Raw genomic sequence first — 8,399 nt, 5'->3', positions numbered from 1 at the left:
TTGTTTTCGTTTCCCGCCGGTTTTTCGCGTAATGCGACAGCGCTTTGCAGAAGAGCCTTCATCTCTGGTCAGGCGTCCTTCCCTGACTCCTTCCTCTAGTCTCATCCTCATGTTCACCATTTCGGTGAAGTCTGAGGGAGCACTAGGAATCATCCTTTCGTAGTAATATGAACTCAAGGTCTTCAATGTGTGAGATTCTCACCAACCATTATCAACAAGTTCCTAGGAAGAGGAATTGATGGAGGAGTGGATTTAGAGACTACAAACAATAAGGTCTGTAGGACTATTACAGCTGGCCAAGTTAAGGAATGGCCTAGTAGGAATCACCTATCAGCTGGCAAGCTAACTATCAAATATGCCATCTTGCACAAGATTGGTTCAGCTAATTGGGTGCCTACTAATCATATCTCTACCATCTCCATTGGTCTTGGAAGAATCATTCATGCAATTGGAACCACGATTAACTATGATTTTGGAAAGCTTATGTTTGACCAAATTATCGGACATGCCTCCACAAATGCTGTGAAGTTACCCATTGCCTTCCCATCCATTATTTGTGGTATTATCTTGAGTCAACAACCAGGCATACTTAATACAAATGACATTCCAAGATGAAGAAAGCCCCCACTATCCATTCATTATAAGTTGTTTCAAGGAAGTCATGTAAATGATGTTGTCATGACATCTGCCAGAAGGGAGCCTGAATTTTAAGGAATCTTAAGGAACTGGATAATTGTATAAGGGTAGCCAAGGCAAGAAAAGAAGCTCTGGAAGTTCTTATTAGGAGCCTAGAATAGGAAGAAATGGAGAAGGCTGGTAAAGATTCAGATACCAATACCTCAAGAGAAAGGTCAAAAGCTCAATCCAGTGGCAACTCTGAAAGCTCTGAAGGCTCTGAAGGTGAAGGTGATACTTCTTCCTCTGATTGATGGTTCCCCCCTTTGTGTTGAAGACTGAAGATTGTGTGAGGTGTGTTGTGAAGACTGTGTGGCTGTTGTGGCTGATGTTTTGGAAGTTGTTCTGGTGCTGATGTTTGGAAGACTGAAGTTTTTATTGTTTTTTGTTTAAATGTGTAATTTGTGGCAGTCCTCATTGATGCCTGTTTGTAATATTTTGGGCTCTTAATGAGTTCCTTGGATTTGTTCATTATCTCAGCTATCACAGCTGTGTATGATGATGGTTTGTACTTCCTAACTATTATGTTTTTAACATTTTTAATGTTATAACATCTGATCTGACATTCTTTGCTAGGCTAATTGACATTTATTTTGTCTAATTGGTCACCTTTGGTCAATTTTTACTAAAAAGGGGGAGAAGTGTTGATGTGGAAGCAGTTGTGGAACTGTGAATTGTATGTAGCTGAAGGATGGCTATTATTGAAGGAAGTGCCCAGGTGTTGATGTTGAAGAAGATGTCAGAATGACATTCTGGCTGGTACAGGTGTTGTGCTTACAGTAGCTGTTATTTTCATGGAAGATGTGTGCACAGACTTAGGGGGGAAGGAGTACTCTTGTGCATTTGTGTGTCTTACTAGTTGCATCTATAACTAGTAATTCTGTTTGTGTTGCACAAATTTAGGGGGAGGAGAAGTACCCTTGTGCATGTGTGTATTACTAGTAGCTATAGCTAGCAATTGTGTTGCTTCTGCTGCTGTTTAAACTGTTGTTTAACTACTTATAGTTTTCTTGTGAACAAAAAGGACAGATATATGTTTTAGCCAAAATTTGCGAAAGGGGGAGTTTGTTGGTTCTAAGTGTTGGCAGCAATTTTGGTAAAATAAAGAGTGTTCACAAGATGTTATGTGTGATGTCTTAACATAAGATATCCTGTGTACCTGTTGGAGTTCAAGAACATGATCATGCAGGATTGTTTCAGAATGTCACGATGTCATGACATCTGATGTGTTGTACCTGCTGGAAATTATAAAAGGAATTATGGAATTATGAAGGATTGTTCCAGGATGTCAGACCCGATGTCATGACATCCTGTACACAGAACATTTAGTGTGAATGTCTGGTGTTTTGTGATTGCACAATTAATGGAAATCTATGTATGATTGAAGATCTGATTTGCATGCGCATTCAATCATGGATTACAACCTGATTTACTTATTTTCCAAGGAGATCTAACCAGCTGTTATGAAAAGATTTAATTAGAAAATAGATTTAGGGTTTTCAAGATGTCCAAGCCCAGCTGAAAGCTTCTATAAAAAGGGACTTAGAAAACCTGTTTTACAACACAACCAATACTGAGCGAAATATAGAGAGAGAGCTAGGGTTTGTGTCTGTTTAGTCATGAGACTTGTAAGCCATTCAAGTCATCTTTTGATGATTGAATTGGAATGATTTGTGGTTGTAATTTGTCACTCTAAAGCTGTTAAGCAAGGGTGTGTGTCTACTTGATCAAAGTTGTGAAGCAAGATCAAGTGTGTGTCTACTTGATCAAAGCTGTGAAGCAAGATCAAGTGGGTGTCTTCTTGATTGAAACTGTGAAGTAAAATCAAGAGTGTGTTATTGAAAAGTGTTTTCTTTTCTCAAGGGATTGTTGTTTAAGATCACGGGTGTGATTGTAGGGAAGTGAGTGGGTTCGCATATCTAAGAGTGCTTAGGAAGAAATTGCACGGGTAGATATTAGGTGAGAAAGACTGTACTTGTTGAAGTGTACGGAGAGTCTTTAAACTGATTCTATTTTAGTGAATTTCCCTCCTGGCTTGGTAGCCCCCGGACGTAGGTGAGTTGCACCGAACTGGGTGAACAATTGCTTGTGTCATTTGCTTTACCATTCTGTATCTTTATCCTGTTTGTGTTAGCAGATATTAGTGTCGTGACATTACCTTCGACATCTTATATCTGATACCAGAATTTCAAAGATGATCCAAGTTTCTCCTTCCTTTGGATATAGCAAGCAATAAGCAAATAACTCAAGCAGTCAAGCAAGTAAACAATCAAGCTCCTAGGAATCTTCCAAATGGCTTTTGTATCTCTCACTTTGGATGCTCATGATAATGATTCTTCTACTTGGCTCAACTTTAGGATCCCTAGCACACAAGAACACACAAATTAAAAAGTTCCACAATGCAATAGAAAGAATGGACAAGAGTGTAAGACCCCAATTTTGTCCCCAAGATCCCTCATGGCTCATATCATATCATATCATTGCCTCAAGGATCATTGTACACCCTAGCTTCCTTCCTGTGGGTGGGATACATCTTGAGAGTGGTTCTTGATCACCAAGCATGTATTGCATTTGTATATCATTTCTTTTCATTTTTTCACTAACCAAAAGTACAAAAATATGTCATCTAACCATGTTACTTGCAGATGAAGCAAACTAGGTCAAGACAGTCAAAGGCATTCATTAAGCAATTGATGGTGGCCATTCTTGAAGAATTTGGGCACCATGATCATTCATAAGAAGCTCATATGAGTTGTGACATCATTTGAATCAAGTTCTCAAGTGGAAGAGGCTTGAAATTCATCAGAACACAGCTAGGTCAACTGAACCCCTAGAAAAGTCAACTGTGGTCAACTGTGCATTTAATCAGGGATTTGAAGGTGTGAGATGGTTAGAAAGACCTCTTTCATGTCCATACAAGTCTCATTTGACATTTCAAACATCAACATTGAAGGATTTGAGGTCAGATGAAAGCTTTCCAAAAATAGAAAGTGACATGTAATTTCAAACTGCAAAAAATGGAAAGTCCTTCTCCTCAAGATTACATGTCCAATAATGCTTCAAATGAAATTTTGTCCAACATGAAAGTTGAAGATCTTGCTCTCACCTTTCCAAAAAGTCAAAGAACACTCATTTCTCATGTGTGGTGGGCAAGTTATGATCAAATCATTTTCAAGAAAAGTTGAACTTCAAGGAGGCATAACTCTTGAACCAAAAGGCCAATTCATGTGATTCTTTTTTGAGCAAACTCCATTTGACATGCTTTATCATAATCCTTCATCACATTTCATCAAAAATAATCATACAAAAAGGTCATTTTTCAAGTGAATCAATTTTGAATTTTGGTGGGAAAAAGTGATTTTGAAAAGTAAGCATAATTTTCATTCCAAACCAATTCAAATTGCCTTAAAACAATTTTTGTGACTTGCTGCAAGTGGTTTTGCACTGTTCCATTGATCATATTTGAACAAGGGCATTTTTGCCAAATTCCATTGACATGCTTAATTCACTAATCCGATCCAGTTTGTCTAATCATGTTTAGCTAGTGTGATTAACAGGTACTATATAGTCCTAATCCTAACAGAATTCTGCATCAACACATCACAATTTCAGATCCAAACAGAAAATTCTCAAAATTCTCTCAATTCCTCTCAATTTTTTCTCAACTTCTTCCATCGATTTTCATCATTTTTCTTGCTTGCTCCTTGCTCTAATCATCATATGCAGGTATTGTGAAGCTTTGTTGAAGAAGAATGGTGAAGAATTCTTGAAGATCGTGGCTGTTGAAAGTTGAAGATTCACATGGCAGTTGGAGATTTATGCTAATTCAAGCTGTGTTGAGCTAAGGTCTTGATCCCATACCTTCATCCAAGCATTATTGAAGATCTGTTTTCATCATCCAGGCCTTGAGGAGCTCGAATCCAGTTGCTGCATCATCATCAAGGTGAAACTCGATTGCTCTAATTCTCACGATCTTCATGTGGTTCTTATAGGTCTTGGAACATAGATGATTCTGCAATTTAGATCATGAATTTTCATTCAGATTTGATGAAGTTATCTTGATTTTAAGTTTGAATGCTAAAACTTATTTCTATCGATTCTCTTGCCATGCATGAAATTAGAATAAATCAATGGTAGATTAGTGATCTATGATGAATGCTGGTTCGATTGATATAAGTTTCGTGCATTTCTGTGAACATTGGATCTTGGTGATATGAACACGATGAGTTTGTGAAGAACACCTAGAGTTTGCGTTCCAGATTGTGTTTTGATCTTTCCTGGCCAAGTCTGCATGCGTAATTCTGTTTTTCTCACATGTATTGGACCACTTGTCACGCTCTGGTTGGCTTGCGCTCCGTTTTAATGAAACGGTGTGTTTCATACTGGCGCCAGAATTCAAAAGTTCAGCTGAATTACGCTTATGCCATTCGTTCAATTAAATTCACTTTGTTTTCTTCAATTTTATTTCATTTCATTTAACATCTTCAAAAAATCATAAGTCATTCATGGATAATCCAAATTGAATGGGAGTTTTTGCATTGATCTCCATTTTTCCTCTAGTTTTTTACTAGCATGATAGCAAAAGTTGTGCACGGCCTTTTTTTATTTTGGTCTAATGGTTTTGATCATGTATGCTATTTGCCTATGCTTTACCATTTTGTTCATGAAATCTTGATGCTTGCTCCAAAATTCTTGAAATTTTACATGTGTGATCTAGACATCTTGACTGATCTTTTGGTATATCGTTTGTGATTTTTGCCTTTCTGGATTGTGAGATATGATGTGATCATTATGAGTGTGACAATGTGTGTCACACTATTTCTTATCCAACTTCTTGATTTTCATTACCTTGCCATATGAACTTGAATTGATCTAGATTTTTTCATGATGATACTTATGGATGTTAAGTTTGCTTGTGATTTTTCCTGGAATGTTTGAGTGCATTTTCTATTTGTTTGAGAATTTCTTTTCTGCTTGACCAATTGGGAACCTTTTGTGAGTCATGATCTCATATGATTTGTGAAATTCTTGAGGTTGATTGGATGGACTTGAAATTTGGCATGTGTATTATAGACATCTTGAAGTTTGCTATGGCTTTGGTTTCACTCATTTATCATGTTTGGTTTCTGTTTTATGATTGCTTGAAGTTGATGCATGATTTGTGGCCTTGTTTGAGCTTGCTTATGCATACCATGACTTGATGATTTTAATTTCCCTACTTCCACTTATCCAAATGCAATTATTTTTGGTGTGTTGCTCATTCAATGTGTTCTGTTTAGACTTGAATTTTCTTGGAATTTATTGAGCCATTTTGGTATTGATATGATTGTGTTCATTCTGGTTGCTCCAATGTGATTCACACTTGCACACTTTGACATGATTTGTGTATGAAATGAATTTGGTTCATAATTTTGATATGGGACCACTTGGACTTTGTTATTGATTGATTAATCTTGATTGTTGTCAAGTTTCATGTTCTGTTTTAAATTTTTCATCTCCTTTTGACCCTAGGCCTTGTCCTAGTGGTCTACTTCTCATGTTTGAATGTGATTTTCAGGTTAAAGAAGCACATGCCTTAAGGAGATTAATTCAAGTTGATTGAGTTTGGTTTATTTGATTGTTATGGACTAACTTGGTTTGTTTTGTAGGATGCCTCTAGCTCATTTGATTTGAGTTTGTGCTTTGCACATGTGATTGATTGTGTTGACTGTTGGTTCTTATCTTGTCTGTTTTGACTTTGTGATTGGTGTACTGATTATATTTGATTGATTTCAGGTACATTAGTTGCTTTAGTTCCTTTGAGAACTTGCTTTTGCTTTGCTTGATAGCATTAGCATTGAGGTATAACATCCTCTTCTTCATGTAGTCTGGAAGACCTGGCTTGTTACTTGGCCAGGCAACTGTCTGAAGTCCTCCTTAAAAGGCAATGCTTGTGATTGTTTATTTTTGTCCCCAAGCAGGAAAAGTCCTTTTGACAAGGCAATTGGTAGATAAAAGAGATGTATAGTCCATCTCCTACTATTCTGTGTGTCATCCCTTTGCTCACATTACATGTTGAGGCATTGGGATACTAACCCAAGATCTATAGAGTCATTGACTTGTGGAGAGAGTCCCAACTTTCTGAACTCCCACACCTTCTATCATTTGATGCTCTCCCTGACCAGGGATAAGAGTTATGAGGCACACCCCTCATATCCTTTCATCTGCTTCACCTTGACCCTCAATGTCATGGTTAAGAGCACCATTAACCCCATTCCAGTTGGCTTCAATGCCTAACCTTGTGTGAGCCTAATTGCTTGTATATAGTGTGTGCTATTTGCCTTGTTGGCTTGATTACTTGACTCATTTGTGCATATTTGCTTGAGTTTGCCATTGTGCATTTATCATCATTACTTGTTCATTAGTGCATGATCATCTCATTTGTCTTTGTGACATATCTTTGGTTTGCCCATTGAGGAAGCAACTGTAAGTCCATTTATTGGCCAGTGTTCATGTGATATGGAAGGGATAGAGTGTAAGACCATTTCATTGGTCACTCATATCCTCTTTGCTATTTGCTTGAGCTTGTTATTGTATGTGAGGATTCAATTGTAAGTCCATGTGATTTGGCATTTGTTTTCCTATGATCATCTGTGGAGGTCAGTATAAGTCCAGATAGATTGGCATCTGACATCCATGTTTTGTTTTGGTTTTGTGTTGATGGAGATTGGTAGAAGTCCATAGAGTGGCTTATGATATCCTTGTTTGTTTTAGGAGACTGGTATAAGACCATTGGGTGGCATCCGGTATCCGCTTTTGTTGACTTTCTTTTGTTACCATGTTCATGTGTTATTGCTCACTTGTTGCCTATTCCAAATGACACACTTGAATCATCTTCTATATGATTTCAAGAGGTGAACCTTTCTGAGAAGTTTTACATTCCATTATCCATTCACCCCATTTTGTCCTAAACCTTTTCACACATTGTTTTCAAAACTTGAGATAAATATTGTGCAAACATTCTCACCTCTTTTCAAATTAGAAACTTGGACCTTAAGTCCTTGATTTTCCAAACTTCACTTTTGTAAATACTTCTTTTGAATTGATCTTAATCATACTTTGACCATACTTTTGTGAATAATCATAATCAATTAACTTCACCTATTCAATTGTTTTGTGGCTTTGTCCATTCTTGTTAAGTTTTCCATACATTAGCCATAGGTTTCAATTATCTTGGTGGTTGATGTAAATCTTACCTTATCCTTAGTGAGTTGATTGTAAGTCTTCCATACTTATTATAGGGTTAACCCCTCACTAGTATGTTGAAGCTGTCCTCGCATGGTGGATTGTTGACTTTGGTTGAGTTTTCTCCCCTTGGTAATGAAAAGCCTTAGTGCTTGTGTTTTAAAATTGAATCCACTAACTTTTGGAAGTTTTTAGCCGAACTACGGCGTTTTGATCCTTTACCTTTTCATGGAAAGGTACGTAGGCAACGGGTTCATCCGTTCAAACACAAAAATAATAACTTGTACATTATTTTCTCATCATCCCATTCATGTTCGCACAATAAATATTTCATAACAAATAACATTTTCAAACAACAAGTGTGAAAAGGGCTCCCTAGGAGTACCTGGGACGTTTTGGGTGCCTAACACCTTCCCATTGCGTAATTTACCCCTTACCCCGATCTCTGATCTTTTCATTAGTTTTCTACGAGTAAAACTTCTTAGGCTTTTGTTCGCTTT

This window comes from Lathyrus oleraceus, chromosome 7 (assembly GCF_024323335.1).
Source record: "Lathyrus oleraceus cultivar Zhongwan6 chromosome 7, CAAS_Psat_ZW6_1.0, whole genome shotgun sequence".
Classification (NCBI taxonomy): Eukaryota; Viridiplantae; Streptophyta; class Magnoliopsida; order Fabales; family Fabaceae; genus Lathyrus; species Lathyrus oleraceus.
This window is presented reverse-complemented; position numbering follows the sequence as displayed.